Source organism: Elephantulus edwardii, unplaced genomic scaffold (assembly GCF_000299155.1).
Source record: "Elephantulus edwardii isolate Elephantulus edwardi_28Jun2011 unplaced genomic scaffold, EleEdw1.0 scaffold00273, whole genome shotgun sequence".
NCBI lineage: Eukaryota > Metazoa > Chordata > Mammalia > Macroscelidea > Macroscelididae > Elephantulus > Elephantulus edwardii.
The window spans coordinates 2,463,737-2,471,132 of NW_006400023.1; the positions used below are offsets into that span (position 1 = coordinate 2,463,737).

The following is a 7,396-nucleotide window of genomic DNA, read 5'->3' on the forward strand; positions in this document are numbered from 1 at the left end:
TTTTCTTGGCAGTCCATGGTACATTCAATACTCTTCTCCAGCACCACAGCTCAAAGGCGTCAATTCTCCTTCTATCCTCCCTAGTCATTGTCCAATGTACTTACATATATATCAGTATTAATAAAAGGAAGCATATGTAACTATTTAATACTGCACAAAATAGAAGACAGTACAAGTGAAAGATTAAAACAGCATTTCAAAAAAGACAAAATTCACCAATAAAAATGTTCTTGGTTACTCAGGATAATGTAAGTAGAAAAACAAGCTGAACATCAAGAATAATTATGGTTAGTATTGTGCTTAATAGCTGCAGTGCTCTTTGGAGACAAGAATGACTAAGCTTCACCTCACATATTTGGGACATATTGCCAGGAGGGGCAATTCCTTGGAGAGGGACATGATGTTGGGAAGGGTAGAGGGTCTGCCAAGGAGAGGAAGGCCCTCAACCAGGTGGATTGACACGGTGACTGCTGCAATGGGCTGTTGTGTGTCAGTGTGAGGATGGCGCAGAACAAGACTGGGTTCAGATCTTTTGTTCATAGGGTCCCTATGAGTCATACTGAACTTGATGGTACCTAACAACGACAACAACAACATTCTGCTTAATAAAGATATAGACAAAGCTAAACACACAACCAAAACAAAGAGCTGAATGAATGTCGCACTTAACAACAACAACAACAACGTTTATGGAGGGAGGTGTTGCCTTTTACTAAGCTCAGTTTTGTTATGTGCCATCAAGTTGCCTGCATCTCACAGAGACCCTATGTACAGCAGCTCAGAACCCTGCCTTGTCCTGAGCCAGCCACATTGACTGTGACACACCTAATCCCATTGCCCCAGTTATTGTATCAATCTGTTTTATCCAAGGCTTTCCTCTCCTGCGCTGTCCCTCTACCGTTCTGAGCATGATGTCCTTCTCCAGGGACTTGTTCCTCCTGGCCATGTGCCCAAAGTATGTGAGACAGAGCTTCAAAATTCTAGCCTCCAAGGAGAAGCATGGTTTCACCCTCTCCAACACAGACCTATTTGTTCTCTTGGCAGTTCAATACTCTTCTCCAGGACCACAACTCAAAGGCATCGATTCTTCTTCTGTCAGTTTTAGTAATACATTTAATAGCTTGTGACCAGTTGTTAGTTACTACACTTTCTAAAGTCTATGGAAGCTTTAGAAAATATACAAACTATAATGACCATATAAATGATAGTGGAAAATGAAACATCCTATAGGTGAGATTTAATTGATCCTGAGGAAAACAGAACTAATACTTACTGCATTTAGAAAGTGCTCTTAAAACTATTACTAGACTCTTCATAGTTAAGAATACTTACAATAATAGACACAAAGATGAAATGTGATAGTTTCAGGAAAAACTCCAAAGGCTATAGTGAAAAAATCAAACACCATCCATGAACCCCTAGGCCCTTGAAAAGGAACATAATGTCCTGCCTTCACAGAGCATACATTTTATAGGGGAAGTCAGACAAAAACTCAAGAAACCCATGTGTCTGCACATATTTAGGGAGCTGTGGTGGTAGTCGACACGGAGCTGAGCTGCTGACCTAAACACTGTGCGTCTCTGGCAGTGGGAAACCACCATTATCTCTGAGAGAGAAAGATGGGCTTTTAATCCTCCCAGGTGATTTTCAGCCTTGGAATCCTGCAGGGAAGATCAACTATAACCTGGTTCTGACTCAGCCACATTGAGTTTGAGTTTATAATCAAATCATGATAAGTATGTGAAGGGGAGGGGAAGAGAGAGAATATCAGGAATCATGAGGTGGTTACTATTTAAAACAAATAGGATGTTAGGGAAACCTTACTTTTGAACTGTACCCCAAGGATACTTGAAGGAAAGAGCAAGTGCAAATACCCTGAGAAAATGCATTTGACTTATGTGAGATAAAAGAGGTCAGTGGAAGTTGGGTGCAGGAGTAGTGATAGGGAAAGAGAAACTAAAACCAGTGGCAAGGAAGTAAAAATAGTGAACCCTGTGGCTTTATAAGCTGATTAGAAGATTTTCCTCTGAGTGAGAGTAAAAGCTGCTAAATTTCTGAATGATCTGATTTAATGTTTTAAAAGGATCACTTTGTTAGATTGCTAGGCGAAAGGAGAGAGATCAAGAGATTACTATAGTGATTAGATGATATGCTGGTGATTTATTCTGTAGTGTTAATAAAAGATGAAAGCAGTGACACATAGTTAGGTTTTAACGATGTTGTAATAGTACAAAATTGACAGAATTCTGATAGGTTTTATCAGAATTATAAGTGTGGAAGATGCCAAAATTGTTGGTTAAAGCAGTTATATGTATGCTTAATTATTTTGTTGGTTTAAGCAATTATAAATTCCTATTTCCTAAAATGGATTAGGAGGAGACTGAAGAAATTCTACTTTGAGCCTGGTAGGCTTGAACCACCATCTAGACATCATAACCTATGAATGGATAGATGTTATTGTTGTTAGGTGTTGAGATCTGAATTCTGTCCCATTCTGTGCCATCCTCACAATCTCTGATGAGTCCATTGCTGCAGTCACTGTGTCAGTCCATCTGGATGAAGGCCTTCCTCCCTTTCAGTGACCCTCCACAGTTCCAAGCTTGATGCCCCTCTCCAAGTATTACCCTCTCTAGCAACATGCCAATGTATTTGAGATGAAGTTTTGTTATTTTTGCCTCCCCGGAGCACTCTGGCTGCACCTTCTCCAAGAATTATGCTCTTTTTTATAATATTAATAAATTTTTATTTAATGAATGTTGCTTTGTCTTTTAATTCCATTGTCCATCAATATCACCACAGTCCCTCCAAAGCTTGTATATAAGATTCATCTTCAAGAGAACCCTTGTTCCACTACTGTTCCTTTAATATCGATTTCTGGAGGTCACCTCATTCTTCTGTGCAATACTGCCACTGGACACAGAGCTGTCACATTTTGTTTCCATTAGGCTGCATGCTGATATGCTTGTTCTCTCCTACTATTTCTCCCTATTAGTCACTCACTTCAGGGTCATTTTAGGATACCAGTACTTTCTACTTCTTCATTTCAGTGTCGCTGTATGATGAATGTGTTGATATCCTAATAATTCCAGAGAAAAGTACAGATCTATGGAATTAGGACATGCCAACATCTAAGGAATAAAAATAAAAGTTAACTATGAGATCATGGATACTTGTAAAAATTATCTGTATTGTAGTTTCTTCTCACAGATACAATAAATATTTCTGTGAGTAAAACAAAACCACACAGTTGTTCTATGAGGCATTTCCAATGACATAAGCCTATAGAATTATGTTCTTTTGACAGTCAGTGAGATATCCAGCACTCTTCTCCAACACCGCAGCCCAAAGACATCAATGTTTCTGTCATTCAGACAGAAAGGAGAGATAGGTGATTGTTTGGATATGAGTTTACAGTTCAGAAAAAGTAGAAATTTGAAGGTTTTAGTTAATATTTAAATAATGATGTGAAAGAGGAGTTGTGTTCACATACAGGGTCTTTAGGCCATTGTGAAGGTTTTTTTAAGATTATCTAAGGAATGTGTTTTGCTGAAGAAGAGAAAAATCCCATTATTGCACCCTGGAACACTTCAACTTTTGAAACTAGGGAGGAAAGAGGTGACCTCTGGTGGCCTAGTGGCAAAAAAAAGGTGTACTGCAATCCCAGATGTGCATGGTTCAAATCCACCAGATTCTCTGCTGGAGAAGGAGAAACAATTTCCTCCTGTACCAGTCAGATCTGATTTGATGGTACACACACACACACACACACACAAAATATTTTCCAAAAAAACAAACTAGGAAGGAAAAAAGATGGACGTCATTGGTAATGATGAGAAAAAAATATATAGTCTCAGAAGCTAAGTGAAGAAAATGTTTCAAGACGAAAGGAGTAATAGATGATGCTGGTATGTCAGAATAAGATATCACACACACACACACACACACACACACTCACTCACTCACTCACTCACTCACTCACTCTCTCTCTCTCTAACATGGAAAGCAAGACCTTAACGAGAGATCTTTTGGATAGGTAGTGGAAGTGAAAATTTGGAATGTGAGAAAAGGGTTCAAATATCTATTTGCAAAACCTGCTTTATGAGACTAATAGGTGACTTTTTTTTTTTTATTCTGGAAGGTTTTATTGTTTATTGGGTTGTACCCTCTGTTCTGGGGATGTGTGACTGCGAGCTCCTGCGGTGAATACCAAGGCGTCACAGAGAGGCAGCCTGGGCGAGGACACCCTGGCCCCTGGCCCCCCTCGCACTTGCTGGGAGGAAAAATAGGTGACTTTGAGCACTGACTGGATATTTGATATTAAGAAGTTTTTGTTTTTTAAAAATAATGACGATAACTGCAATCCCAGATGCACCTGGTTCGAATCCACCAGATGCTCTCCTGGAGAAGGAGGGACAATCTCCTCCTGTACCAGTCAGATCTGATTTGACGGTACAATGCACAAAAAATAATAAAAGGTATGAATGAGACGCCAATTGTAGCTGAAGTTGACATTTTTGAGTAAAACATTAAGCCATACGAATATTTCCAACTTTATAATTCTACTTTTTTCCTTTTAATTGCACAAGTTTTACATCATTAGGGCCTACGGTGTCTGAATATGTAAATACAAATTACCAGTCTTAAAATAAAAGCAGCTACTACTCACCACTAGAGGGCCCCCTTGGAATAAGATTACTTCCAACACTCTCAGAGGAGCAGTTCTACTCAAAGATGAGTTTGAGTGAGGTCAGAGTAGCTGAAAGATCACTTAAGTTAAAAAAACCTTTACATTGCTACTAAGGAAAATGTTTTCTTTCTATATGCACCTGAGCTATTACTTGACAGTCCAGCTGTGTTGGGGTTTTTTGGTGGCATTTGTTTGTTTTCCTTATATCAACTCAAGATATAAGTTTGTTAAGAGATTAGTTTCTGAGCTTTTTGATTGTGGCCTATTTAGGGGCAGAAACATTTTATGGATTCTCAGTGTTTACAACTTAAAGTAAAAAATCTTCAGCCCTCCATGCCTATTGTTATCCCAGTTTTCTCTTTCAGGTCTCAACAATTACTTTCAGCCCATTTGCTTCCTTGTTCTCCACAATGTGTCATCCTCATGCCTTCAGCCCATTGTGCTCAAGTGAAACTTCCCCAAAGATTTAAAAAAAAAAAATCTTTCTTCCACCTTTATGTTCAATACCATTTTTAAAAATTAAGTTGAGAATTTAAATTCTTCAATTCTCAACTGCATCACATCTAACATGCTTGTATATATGGGTTTTCCAGATGCCGTGTATCTTGGAGGGAGCTTCAAGTTATACTGCTAACTCAGACTACATGTCTTCTGAGGTCTGAGCCCATCAGAAGCCGTGCAGGAGACAGATGGACAGCCTCCACCTGCCTCAGAAACCCAGTAAAGGGTTGCTGAGTTAGAATTGACTCAATGACAGTGAATTTAAGTTTGTATCCAGAGTGTTTCTTAAAGGCAAGGATGGTGAAACTTTATCTTACATATGTTGTCAGGAACATGTCAGGATTTTTTTTTCTTGGAAAAAGATATCATATTGGAAAAGGTAGATGGTCAGAGGGGCGAAAAATGGAAGATTCTCAAGATGGATTGAGATAGTGACTATAAAAATGACCTCGAGCTTATTAGAGATGGTGAAGATAGAACAAAGTTGAAACGTGTTTTTCATAGGGTCTCTATGAACCAGTCAACAAGTGGCTGGCACCCACCAGCAACATCTCTTGAAGGACAATTGTTTTCTTTGACCTCTAACTTTCCAGGACCATGTTCATTAGTTGCTGTGTAAGTATTTGTAAAGGATTTTAACAGCTATGGAGGATCATGAAGGCAATGTTGACTTTTCTTTCCACTATTGTCACTCTCATACACATGCCTTAGAAACTGTCCATCTTTTTGTTTAGTTTTCTATCACAGTAAAGTGACACTGATGTGTCAAATGTGTTAATGGCCTGTTAACCAATGCGGACAGAGAGTGGGGTGGAGTTCCCCGATTAAAACAAGCTTGGAAGGAGTGGCATCCACTTCTGTAATAGTTTGCCTCCAGAAACCCTATGAACCTGGAGAGAGGATGAGAGACACCCAAGCGTTGAGGACTCTCCTTCATAGGGTCACTATGAGTCGCCTGAGACTTGATGGCACTTAACAACATCACAGTAAGAGTCTAAGCTTAACCTTGCAAAATGGGAAGACAAAAATTGAGGGAAGCAGTCTATACTTTTATAAAAGACTTTAGGATTATAGGACCAAGGATCAAGTTAGAGGAAGAAAATACTAAGTGATTTGAACCTGCCTTCTCCCACTGTCTTTTTCTCCTAAGCCTGTGTCAATTTTAAGTTTTGGATCCCCAAATCCCTCAGTAATTTGTTCATATTAATATCCAAATTTTCCCTGTCAAGTTTGAGTTGTTTAAGGTGGTGGGTATGGATGCTGGGATAGAAGGAATGAAGCCATTTATCTCAGCTCAAGTGAAAGTGAAGCTGGAATAAGGGAACTCCAAGGTAACCCCACAAAAGGATGCAGCTGCTGTTCTGGGATACAAAAAACTAAGCCTGGCAGGTACATTAAACACATATGCATCAGTGACTTAACAGATGGGCTCTTTCAAACCACTGAGAAGTATGAAGAGAAGTGTGGCATGAGGATTGGAGGCTCATCAATAACCTGACTTATGCAGATGATACAACCTTGTTCAAAGTGAGGATCTGAAGCACTTGCTGCAGATCAATAAATGCAAACTTCAATAGGGATTGCATCTCAACGTCAGGAAAACAAAGATTCTTCACTGGACTGATAAGCAGCATAATGGACGGAGAGGAGTTTGAAACTGTCAACAGCTTCATCTTGCTTGGATCCACAATTAACACCCCTGGTACCAGCAGTCAGGAAATAAGGAGAAGCATCACACTGGGAAAATCTGCAGTTAGGGACCTCTCCAAATTATCCAGGAGTAATGTCAGTTTGAGGACTAAGGTACATCTGATTCAGGACACAGTCTTTCTGATCAGTTGCTATTCATCTGAAAGCTGGACAATTAATAAGGGTAACAGGAAAATAATTGATGTCTTTGAACTGTGGTGTTGAAAGAGCACTGAACATCCATGGACAACTTACAACCAGGAGAAGATAAAGTAGATGAATGGGATCTTCTAAGACTCAAATCCCTATGCACATCCAAAAAATTCTCCAACAGGGTAAAAAGGGAAGCCACCGACTGGGAAAAAAGTATTTAGTAATAACATATCAGTTAAGGGACTTATATCCAGAATTTATGAAATACTTGAGCACCACAACAAGTTGTTATGTGTCATCAAGTCGTTTGCTACTCACAGCGACCCTATGCACAACAGCCCTAAACCCTGCCCTATCCTGCGCCAA

At 39.4% G+C, this 7,396-nt stretch overlaps 1 protein-coding gene across 1 annotated transcript in view; it reads right to left on the minus strand.

Annotated features, from left to right (window-relative positions):
• The window catches only part of PIP5K1A (phosphatidylinositol-4-phosphate 5-kinase, type I, alpha), a 74,247-nt gene that overhangs the window by 587 nt on the left and 66,264 nt on the right, over nucleotides 1-7,396 (minus strand). The gene's annotated exons all lie outside the window — the stretch shown is intronic.